At 37.3% G+C, this 12,717-nt stretch overlaps 1 long non-coding RNA gene across 1 annotated transcript in view; it reads left to right on the forward strand.

Moving 5' to 3' along the window:
* The first annotated feature begins 894 nt into the window (after nucleotides 1-894).
* Nucleotides 895-12,717, forward strand: part of LOC311629259 — a 52,400-nt gene continuing 40,577 nt past the window's right edge. Inside the window, exon 1 of the long non-coding RNA XR_014796176.1 lies at nucleotides 895-1,313. This is a non-coding gene — a long non-coding RNA (uncharacterized lncRNA). The remainder of the gene's footprint in view (nucleotides 1,314-12,717) is intronic.

A 12,717-nucleotide genomic window follows, 5' to 3' on the forward strand; every position in this document is an offset into this window, starting at 1 on the left:
TGTGCCAGACACAAATCCAGGCACTTCCACATGACTTAACTTTTACAACTCAATCTTGTTGGGCACTATTGAAATATAAGGCAAAGCATTCAGGCTAATAATACCAAGCCTATTTTAGGGTTCTCTGGGCTCAATTAAAATTACTTTCATTCTTATTTTTTATTCTATCTATCCCTTATCAATCACTTATCTCCTTGTTTGATTTCTTTATGCAATAGATATAATGTCAAAATTTGGAAGTAATCTGTAATTTTCTCAGTTGACTCGCTTTTGAAATGTCTTAGTGTGGCTCAATATTTAAGACTCATTAGCCTTCAATAAACAAAACATCTTTTGATAACATGACTAACCACCTTTCTATCTGACTTTTTTAATTTTTAATTTTACTTAGAAGTTGTTGTGTTTGTTTTTTAAAGACGGACATATATAACATTTTCTCAAGTCATCAATGAAATCTAAACCAACAACTTAGATACTTGGTGTAGCAATCAAGTATTAACAACATCAATGTAATTTTAACTTGTTCCATGGAAATAAAATGAAAGCTAAAAACTATCCAGAAAACCCAGACCTTCACTCTATTCATCAGAAATGTTGATAATTAAATACCACAGAACATTGGCTTTGAGGTGAACAATGGTTCTAAGAAAATTGTTTCTAGATGTTGACAGTGCCTACAAAAAGAAGACTGAACCAACTTCAGTTGTCTTGCCCGATCATCTGTGTGTGTGTGTGGGGGGGGGGGGGGTGACAGTTAGGGGTAATAGGGGTAGGAGTGGTGGTGGAAAGGAGAGAAAGATTATGTCACATCCTGTGATGACAGTAAGCCCAGAAGATGAGAAATAGGACATTAATTTTGCACAAGCATCATTTATCACCAAGAATAAAGAAGATAAAGAAGTCCTTGCCTCACCTCCAGGTTCTCAACCTAGGAGTATTTTTTTTTAAATGCTGATGCCAAGTTCCTTTCCAGACCAATGAATCAGAATCTCTGGGATGGGAGGAAGGGGAGGTGAAAAAAATTGTTTTAACTGCCCAGCTGCTTTGATTATAGCTACAAGCAAAAGCAGCTCAAAGAAACTGTCCAGGGATGAAGATCAGTGATATGAACTAAAAATGCTTGAGGAGGTAAATTTCAGCCTGGCGGAGAATATGGCATCATGGGGCTGGTCTTCAGCTGGCTAGTCCTACAACCTTCACCTCTGGGACAGAGATTCCTGTTATGATGGCATTAGTGATACCACCTACCCTCTGTGTTGCAGAGAGGAATACTTAGGTCATGCCCAGCAGCTGTGAGCTGTTCCTGGTAATAGGTAAGTGCTCAAAAAAGGAGGTGCTATTAGAATAAAGTTATCTTGGAAATTTACATTAAAATACTGCCAGGGGATAAAATCCTTTTATTTTTTTAAGCACTTTGTACATGTATTTTATGTCAGCTATATTTTAGTACCCAAACAACCATATCAGATAGCCCTGCTATTTATCAGATGATTTTTCTCAATAAGAGAAGCTGTGCTTTGCCTGAGCATCTAGTCTGCTTTCATGTTACTTTTATTTTAACTTGGATGCTAAGGATCTTGTGGTCAATTTCTCTCTTTGCAGGTCTTGTGGTCAATTTCTCTTTGCTTTGGCGTAAACCTCAGAACTAAATACAACTGACTTGATTATTCTTTCCCCTTCCTTCCCCCCATTTCTCTTAAAATCTTAGCTTTGACTTTATAGTTGTTTTTTTTTTATAAAATCTATGTACATTTTACATACATTTTACATATTCTTATAAAATGTGTTTTTGTAAGGTGACACATGAACTTTGTGGAAAGGGACCAGCATAAATTAATTACATTAGAAGCAATTTTTTTTGTGATAAAATCCAGACTATTAGGTAATTGGTTAATTGGGGAAAAATGCAGTTAAGTGTAGGGAGTCTTGAAAACATAATGCATACACCTTAAAATTGTTATTTTAACTTAAAACATACAAATGTGCATCTTTTCATTGATCTTTGATGTACAGCCAAGCCTTGCCTTTAGATATAGAGCTACCCATGGAGCTTGTCCCTGTCATTTTGTATCTGTCATATTTGTAATTAGCCACTAAAACCATTTTTTCATGGAATGAGAACTCAGAGACACGCAGAAGCTTATAGGTTGATATTTTCCTCCCTAAACTGTTCCAACTTGCTTGCACAAACTTAAAAGCTTTTTAAAATGACTTCTTTGCTCAAAACATCTTAAAACTTTTAACTGAATTTTCAAAGGCAGGGAAATTTTCTTCCTTGTGGTGCTTATTTCATTTGTAATTCCTATAATTACAAGTTTGGAGTACATAAAACTGAATTTCAGTCAAGAAACACTGTTGGAAACAAAAGTGCACATGGCCTATGAACTATGAACTGTCTGGTGTGTTCTAGGGCTTGTAAGTTTTAGAGTGGAGAGCTCTGTATAAGTTGTTGACATAGAAAAAATAGCTAAATGAATAGGTCCTATGAAATGTGTAGCTAGCCTGGCTGTTGTGGCTCAGTAGTTGAGCATTGACCTATGAACCAGGAGGTCATGGTTCAATTCCCAAACAGGTGACATGCCTGGGTGCGGACTCAATCCCCAGGAAGGGGTGTATAGGAGGCAGCTGATCTATGATTCTCATCATTGACATTTCTATCTTTCTCCCCCTCTCCCTTCCTCTCTATGAAATAAAAATCTATTTAAAAAAAAAAGAAGTATAGAGCTAAATTTAGCAATGAGAACAATCAGAGGTGTTCAGACACACACATATGTGGAGGAACCTGAGTGGATTATGAAGGGTTTGTGTGTGTGTGGCTGTCTGTGAACGTGTGGGTGTGCACATGTCTTCCCACTGGAGATCATTTCCCTTCTCTCCCTCTTGTGGGCTTGCTCTTGCAAGGACCTAGCAATACCTTTCATTTGGTTGCCACTTCCAGAATTGATCGTTAAGTTTTTATATTGGTGCCTAAGAGTTCAAAAGATGCTTCCTAAGGTGATAGTCACTGTTCATTAATATGTCTAGGAGAACTACAGATGATTTTTTCCCCCCCAAAAGTAAAATACATATACTTTACATGGCATGCTTAGTAGAGCACATACTTCCTCTTGGTGGCCTTTTTAAAACAAATTTCTAGATCATTGTGCCTCGAATTATAAAGTAAATAATTCTCCACTTAGGGGATTAAAGGCATAAAATAACAGATCCCCTTAAACTGGCAGGTAGATTTAACATTGACCGAGCAATGAAAACTACTAAATATGGAAGTTTTACCCCTTCTGAGGCCTATCTACTACCTTAACCCCATGTTGTCTGAGACTTCCTATGACTCTCAAGGAAAAGTAAATTTATGGGAGGGGTGGAGGAATGATTCTGATGGTGGGTATGGAACTCTCTGAGGTGCTGCAAAATGAAAATTGTCTAATTGGAAAGCGTTTAAGGCAATAAATATGTTATCTAATGGCCATTAAATGAATCAGGTGCATCTGAAGAAACATAATTTTTTGGTTTACTTAAAATATCATGGCATTTGGACCAGGAATAGGCCTCTATAGGACCTTGGAACACAGACTGTCAAAGCTGAAAATGTAATTTAAAAGGAAATTACCCAAGGTTAACAAATAGTGAAGCTTCTCTCTATCAAACATTAAGGCACATAAACTTTCTAGATCTCTACCTGCCTATCTTAATGGCCAGCCTGGCAGCCTGAAAGGGAAGTGTAGAAGTCTAATTTATTTAACCATATCAAGGGGAATCACAAAGTTCACCTGGATAAGTGTCAGTCTCTCAGCTCCAGCACTCACTACGTCCTATTGTGCATTATATTCGGTTCTGAAAGCTGGTGGGCAGCATGCCTAACAGGCTGTGTTTTACTATTCTAACAGCACAGCCCTTAGGTTGCAGGTTCGATGACAAATCCCAAGATTTATCCCAAAGCACTCTCTCCCAATGCAGCTAATCAAAGTGTTAATATTCTATGGGAAGTACAGTTTATTAATGATGTCTTCCTATTAATTATAAATTAACATATATGCCCCCGAATTCTATCAACTTAGGGAGAGTGTTTGTGGCAAATTACGTACAAAAACAGTCAGTCCAACATCTTGATTTTTTTTCTCCAGGGACCAAAGCAAAAATATATGTAAGCTAAATGGCTAGCATAATCATATTAAGGCAGAGTTGACCATTATTCACAGAAAGAATATTAGATGAATAATTAAGATTATTTGAATTGGAGCCCAATGAGTCAGTCATGGACTGAAGAGTTACAGTAACCTATCTTAGATCTTGGGGTTTTAACACACTAAAACACCTAAGAGCATTAGTCTCTAAAGTCCTATTCATGCCTCTCAGAAAATGCACTGAAGAATCCAGTGGGGTCAGGAAGTTATTACCAGAATTTAGATTAAACTTACTTTTTACATGAATAGAAACCAAGCTATAATACACTCTACTAATATGTGGTCCACAGCTTGACACCGATGCCATGGTTCTTAGAGCATTTCAAAAGACACAAGTCCGGACAGCATGTGACTGTCCTAGGTCTTGGCAGGGCTCGCCACAAACCCAGTTGTGTTCTTAGTCATTTACTGCCTATTAGAATTTAGAGATTATTGCAGTTTACCTAGAGAAAAATGTTGTTAAAATATTATTCCAGATGTCAGAATCACTTATGTTGATTTTACTAATACTTTATTGCTTTTGTTTATAGTCTAATAATTTTATGTACATTTTCTCTCAGCTCCTTAATAAATAAGTCCCTCTCTCCATTCCCCTCATTCTAAAAAGTAATGACAAAAATATGTAGTTTTGCATTTGTTTTACTGAAAGTTTTCAAAATACGTTTACAATTTGCAGTTTAGTTTAAAATCATACATTTGAGCTTTATCAACTTTTAAAGTAAATGGTATATCTTGAGTTTGAGATTTTCTTCTGTGTCTTTAAAAATATATTTAAAAGTTCTCATCAGGAAAAGAAAAATTGTAACTGTTGGAGAGCAACTAGACTTGGTATAGTGGTCATTTTGCATCCTATACATATATGAAATCATTATGTTGTACTCCTGAAACTAATATGTTCTACATTAATTATGTCACAAAAAAAGAAAAATATATTTTATTGTACCATCTACCAAGGCCTAAACACCTATTCAATGGGCAGAGCATCTTGTTATAGATTCTCTAAAGGAAAATCCAATTTGGCATCTGTGTTTAAAATACTCAGTTTTTAAGACCAACTTGAAAAGAATATATAGATATGTAACTGCTGTAAAAATATGTAACTGGTCTATAATGTCAAGTTATCCAGGAGTGGCTCTTCCTCTCCTGAAACTTACAGAATGAGCTGCTCATGGACATATTCTACTCATAAATGAATTTAAGAGAATACCATCTGCACCTTTCATTACAGCCAAACAATCAAGACTAATTATGACTGTCACCGGTTGTTCAATGGCAGGGTACAGCTGTCCAAAGCCTCTTTGATGAGTAAAGTCACAGATAGAAGGCTTTTAGCTGGGTGGGAAAGAAGTTAAAAATCACTCATAGGTTGTTTTAATAACTATGCAAAAGAATCATCAATTGACTGATGCTTGTTATATCCAGGGCAGAATCTGCACTCAAGGACCTGTATTTGATGTTTAATTAATCTATTCTAATTACTACTCTTTATTTTGTTCATACTTTCCAATTATTTTAATAAATTGTTATATATTTTTTGATAACTGACAACTGATTTTGAATCTTTTCCCCAGAAACCTTTGTAAAATTAGATCTGAGTCATCAATGTATTTAATGGTTTTTCTATTTCTATAAAATTTCCCTTATTGGAAGAACACCATAGTTGTATCATGCTCTCTGAAGGGCAAACCTTTTTCATTTATAAATGTAATAACTGAACTGACCCCTATTAGCACTTCAAAATAATACAAATGCTTTGTCTCTCCTAATATTCAAGATGTTAGTCAGGTGCACGTTTATTTGATTTACATGTAACCCATGCGAACAGTAGTCTTTGTTATCTGTCCTACCGGACTTTGGGAGGTCCTCTGGTGTACAGAAAGCACACAGACTTGCTGCTTCATAAACTGCTTTACATCACAGATTCAGAATCTTCAGAGCAGTTCAAAACTTTATTTTGTAACAATAGACGCATCCGAGAGAAAGTCGAGGAGGCTGAAATGTTTAATATAAATGTTCTTACAAACCCTCAGTTTTCAGTGAAGTTTCAGCCAAATGGGCCCCTGATGACTCTAAATCCACCCTGCTTTTCATTAAGAGGTAAGTTTTGATAGAACTGCAGAGATCAGATAAATCTTAAAAACCCCTTCGGCAAAGCCCAATGAAAGCAACATTTTACAGAAAGTGATTTTCCCCGCTGGTCTTCCTCCAAAGCATTCAACCATCCTCCTTCTATATACCCCGAAGGTATACTTAATCCAGATCCCACACATACTTAATTTCAATTTTGTGGTGCAACTGCTCATAAAAATTTAGCCCGGTGGAGTTCAAAGTCTCTCCCTTCTTTTGCCAAAGAAAGTTTGAATTGTTCACTTTTCATCATTTGCAAAGGACTATAGCTCCTTTTTCCATAGACCTTCTGCATCTTTAGTGAATTAACCAGCTGTGTGGTTCTAATCACATTTCTCTCTGCTGCCACAGCAAACAGCCAGTCTTTGGAGATTAAATCAAGTTGATTTGAATAAAAAGAAACTGAGAACAGCAACATAGCGTGATTTCAAATATATGTTTTCCCTTGGATCATTTATTAACCTCTTATCAGAAAATGGACCAGAGACCAAAGTTCTTATTTCACTGGGAAGAAATGTGATGATTCAGTGAGTTGCTCCCTGCAGAATCAATAGAAGGCAGATGGTTTCTTTTCCCTGCCTGGCAGTCAGTGCTGCCTGTAGATCCTGTTCTAGGATCATACAGCATGTATGCATCTAAATTTAGATTTGTGTAATTGGAAGTCATGTTCAGGATTGCCATACCACTCCCATTTGATTTTAACAGAAAATGGGCTGCATTTCATTTATCATAACTTTGAACCCAAATAAATCTGCCCCAACATGCACAGGGCCATCATGTTAGTCTAGACCCGTGGTTGGCAAACTGTGGCTTGTGAGCCACATGTGGCTCTTTGGACCCTTGAGTAAGGCTCTTCCACAAAATACCAAGGCCTGGGTGAGTCTATTTTGAAGAAGTGGCGTTAGGAAAAGTTTAAGTTTAAAAAATTTGGCTCTCAAAAGAAATTTCAATCATTGTACTGTTAATATTTGGCTCTGCTGACTCATGAGTTTGCCGACCACTGGTCCAGACTTAGTTTCTTTAGCAAATGTGCAACTTTAATTTCTTAAAATTAATCCCCTCCTCATGCTTCCATAGACTGTTCCACCCAGGTTAAATGAGTTACTTCCCAATCATAGAAAACACCATGGCGAGGTGGGAATGCTCTATAAAAGGGGCTGTTCCAAGCATACAGTTGGCAAAGCACACCCTACCTGCTTTCAGATTAAGGCTTTATCTTTGTTACTGTAAGCAATCATTTTGGGCAATTGCCATTTAAAGCTGTAGAATGTCGAACTCAATCAGAGAAGGGACCAAAATCTAAAATCCAGCCTAAATCGCGGGCCGAATGGTTTACTGAACTGTCATAAACTGACAATGTCATAAACTGACAGCGGAGTGCAGTGATGACAGCGCGGTGCGGGCCACATTGCAAGGCCTGGCGGGCTGGATTTGGCCCACGGGCCTTGTGTTTGACACATGTGCTGTAGATGAAAGTGTATTTTATTATTATATTACTTTCTCTTTTTCCTTTTTTTTTCTTTTGAATCTTCACCTGATGATATTTTCTTCATTGATTTACAGAGAATGGGAGGGAGGGAGGAGGGGAGAAGGAGAGAGAAACATCAATGTGAGAGAGATACATCAACTGATTGCCTCCCATACCTGCCCCCACCAGGGCTGGCAGACCTACAACCGAGGTACCTGCCCTTAACTAGGGAATCGAATCCACTACCCTTGGTCTACAGGTCAATGCTCTAACCATTGAGTTAATCAGCCAGGGCACTTTTTTTTTTTTCCTTAAAATTAATCCCTGTCAATTATAGAATAAGAATATTACGGGTAAGCAAACAAAGTAAAATAAAAACTGATCTGTAACCTCACCAATAGCATTCTGTTCCACTTATTTCCAGACATTATTAAAAGCTCACCTTTCTCCTAAGGTTTTTAATTATTGTCCCTTCAGCTTAGAATGCTCTTCCACAGTTCTGCACATGCCTGCCTCATTCAGGTCTCAATTCAAATGTCACCTCTGTAGAGAGGCCTTCCTAGACCACTCTAGACAAAGCAGTCCTCCCTAGCTTCCCAGTCCCTCTCTATCACATCCCACTCCTTTACTTTCTCTATTGTCCTCAGCAGTACCTGGAATCCATTGGTTAGTGGTTGTATTGTGTTTCTATGTCTGTGTCAACTGTCATCTCCAGAGCCTCTAGCCAGTGTCAGGCACAGTTTTGTTTTTCAGGAAGTAGTTGTTGGTCTGCTAACTGGAACTGACCATACCATGAACATTTTTTTCACGTCAGGAAAGATTTTCCCAGGATACCATGGGGATGGCTATAGCTAGTAGCTCTGCATGTCATAAATTATGTTTACCAATCCTTCTAAAACTGCAGGACATGCTGGTGTTTTCCAATTTTTCACTATGCTAATCATGCAGTGATAAGCGTCTCAATAGCTACATTTGTGTGCACATCCAGGATTATTTCCTTAGGAAAAATTCCTAGAAGGAGGATGGCTATATTAAACAGTGCACATTTTTAAGGCCTCTGACAATATGTATTAAATTATACTGCAGAAATATGGAACCAATCAACACTCTCTCTAGCCAAATTAGGAGAGTGCTCATTTACTGCATCCTTGCCAATCTCTGAGCACTGACAATTAAAAATCTTTCCCAGTACTATTTTTTAAATAAAAACTGAGTTGAAATTATAATATTTAATGTACATGCTGGTAGTCAAGGTAGCACTAAAGAAATGTGATGAGGCAGAAGTCTCAATGTTGCTCCTTGGGACATTCATCATGACATACCTTTAGTTGAGCATCTTTCTACTGAAAACTGGACCACTCCTTGGTTTTATTCATCCTTCTAAATTAGTTAAATTTAGCTTCAGATTTACAACCATCTCCAAATGAACTGCTTTAAATTGTAAATATTACCCAATGCATTTAAATCCAGTAATGTTCTAAATATAGATCTCGTTATTTTATTTACATCAAAAAATCACATAAGGAGAAATAAATCTTAGGCCAAATTTAAAAAAAAATGGTTTGGCTACAATACTTGGAGTTCATTGCTAAATCTTAAACTCTTCATAAGAATTGCAGGAACACTAATAACATCTGAAAATCACATGGGATAAATGAGAAAATTAAGTCTATTTTCTGAATGACCTGAGCAGAAATAGAATGGGATGGATTAACTGAGCTCCTCTTGTGGGTCCAGAGTGTTGCTCAGTCATTCATTGACTTGGTTAAAAAAAATAAGCCCTGCAAAATGTACTGATCACTGACTCCTGTAAAAGATGGTGTGTGGAACATAACAAGGAACATCACAATTGGATCCTAACCCCAAACATACTATTAACTGCTATGAATAATACCAGGTCCCCAAAACAAGTTTTAAGGCAAGAATACTGATAGAACTCAAGGAAATATACAAAACCTGAGTTTATGTGTCTAGGAATAAAGCAAGCACAGAGGGTATGACTGCGCTTGCAGAGGTGGAACCAGGACCTGAGCTGAATGGAGTTAGCATTTAGTCAAAAAGGTAAAGAGGCGGGAGAGGGCCAAGAGTTTCTTGGAAAAGTAGGAGGGAGTCTGTGTTCAGGAGATGGACAGATGGGCGGTAGACCTTCAGGTGTGGATAAATACAGATAAAGGTTTGGGGAAGTTTGGTGCAGGCAGACCCTCAAGGACCTTGTGAGCAAGTTTACTGATAATCAAAGGGTTAAGTAATAGTATTTGGTTTAATATCTTTAGGTAGAAGACAACCCTATATAATAAAAAGATAATATACAAATTGACCCTCACGCCCTCAAACAAGATGGCCACCCCCATGTGATCAAAGATGGCTGCCACAAGATGGTCAGCAGGGGAGGGCAGTTAGGGGCGACCAGGCCTGCAGGGGAGGGCAGTTGGGGTTGACCAAGCTGGCAGGGGAGGACAGTTAGGGGCAACTAGGTCAGCAGGGGAGGACAGTTGGAGGTTACTGGGCTAAAAGGGGAGGGCAGTTGGGGGCGATTGGGCTGGCAGGGGAGCAGTTATATGTTGATTAGGCTGGCAGGGGAGTAGTTAGGGGGTGATCAGGTTGGCAGACAGGCGAGTGGTTGGGAGCCAGCAGTCCCAGATTGTGAGAGGGATGCCGACTGCCGGTTTAGGCCCAATCCCTGTGGGACACCACCCCACCCAGTGTATGAATTTAGTGCACCAGGCTTCTAGTATTGCAATAAGAGTTAAACCTCATCTGTATTATAGAGAGGTGTTGGACAATAACTTGCCATTTAAGACCTTCCACTACGGATTCCTTTAAGTATCATATGACCCAATAGATCCAGTGATTGGGCATTTGTTCCTTTCATGGTCTTGCCTTTCCCTTCATTGTTTTCTCAGTCTGAAAAGTATATATTCTTCTATGTGCTTAAATCTCCTTCGGGCAGGCCTTAATCAAATACTTCTTTCCCTGTCAAGTATCTCTTCTGTCCTCTGGTGGATCAGTTCCTTACTTTCTCTGTGCTGGTACTTAACACATTCTGCCCTGTAAGATAGTTTTTCCTATTCTTGACTTTGGTCTGAATTCTTAGCTTCATGAGAGCAGCTATCATGACCTTCTTTCTTAAATTAATGTTTCAATAAAGTAACAATTATTATGAAATGTTAGAAACATAAACGTTGTTCTACCAATAAAAGACATCCTGTTTAAATTGGCAGATATTTATTTTTAGCATTTTATACAATGCATTTATATTACGATTTTCCCAAATATGTATAATAGTTTTATATTAATATAACAACAATAGCTAATATTTCTAAAATGCTTACTATAAGTCAAGTATTGATTTAGGTTATTTATATATTAATTAAATATCTTCACAAGAACTATATGCAATAGTTGGAATTTTTATCCTCCTTACCTGCCCTAGGGCACACATCTAATAAGTGGGGATATGAAAAATAGCAGGCTAGAGATAATACTGTTTTCTAAAAGACTCAAATATTTTAACTAGGAGCAAATTGTTCTCTCATGTTGATATACCACAATTCAGTTAACTTTTTTTCTTGATATTAACATGTAAGTTGTTTCTACTTTTGTCATTTAAAATTGCATTGCAACTATCATTTTAGTGCCCAAGACTTATTTTTTTAAGATAAAGTAATAATCCAAATGAAGTGTTAAATCAAAAGATAGATTCAGAGTCACAGAAGCATATACAGACTTCAGAATCTCAGAGGAAAGTCTGGGGGTGTGTAGGGGAGAGGATGGGTGGAAAGAGATCAACCAAAGAACTTGTATGCATGTATACATAACCCATGAACGTAAGACAATAGAGTTCTAAAACCCATAGTTCCTAGAGTAGTCACTGGAGTACTCTAGTGACCACATATCCTTAACACTGACTTACTAAAATAACTTTAATTGATTACATGGGTAAACGTATTATTATGTATATACTAGAGGCCTGATGCATGAAATTCGTGCAAGGATCTTGGCCCCCTCCAACATGGTGGCCGCCTCTGCCTCAGCTCCTGCCCCAGCCTCCACAGTTTTGTCCAGAAGGTTGTCTGGAAGGATGTTCCATCTAATTGGCATATTAGCCTTTTACTATTATATATTTGTATTTATCCCATTGCTAGTGAGGATAAATACTTTTATGCAGTTGCCTTTTTATATTTTCTCTTTTTTGAAGGCGATTCTAATTCTTTGCACCTTAATTTATTGAACATCTTAGTCTTCTTTTATCAGCTTGGATAAAGAACTATATAATAGAAGTATAATATAATAGCTGTTGGAATTACTACATATTCTGTTTGATAATTTGACTATTTCAGTTGTCTAGAAATTTGAAAGTTAAATTTTTATCTTTTGATTTTTGAATTATGATTTCTTCTATCCCTTTTAAATCTACAAAGCCCTTGCCTCTGCTAAAATTGAAAGTTCTCTTACATCATTGATGGGGATATAAAATGATAAAGACACTTTGGAGGCTATTTTGTCAGCTTCTTATATAAAGTTGAGTACTTATCATGTGAACCAGCAATTCCCCTTACTTATTAAACCAAGAGAACTGAAAGCATTATTTATACACAAAGACCTATATGTGAATGTTCAAAGCAGCTTTGTTTCATAATCATAAAAAAAATGTTTGTCAACCAGCAAATGGATAAAGAAGTACAAAGTACACCATACAATGACATACTACTCAGCATTAAAGAGAACGCACTGACATACTCAACAGCTTGGGCTGATATCCAAAGCATTATGCTGGAGAAAAAGCCCAAGCAAACAAACAAACTAATAAAAAGAAGTACTCTAAGATTTCATTTATATAACATTTAAGTAAAAACTGTAAGGGCAGAAATCATATCAGTGATTGACCAGGACTGGGAGAGAGAAGGCTGTAAAGGGGCAAGAGAAAACTTTTTGTTGTAG

This window comes from Pipistrellus hanaki, assembly GCF_964339955.1.
Source record: "Pipistrellus hanaki genome assembly, chromosome: 10".
Taxonomy (NCBI): Eukaryota; Metazoa; Chordata; class Mammalia; order Chiroptera; family Vespertilionidae; genus Pipistrellus; species Pipistrellus hanaki.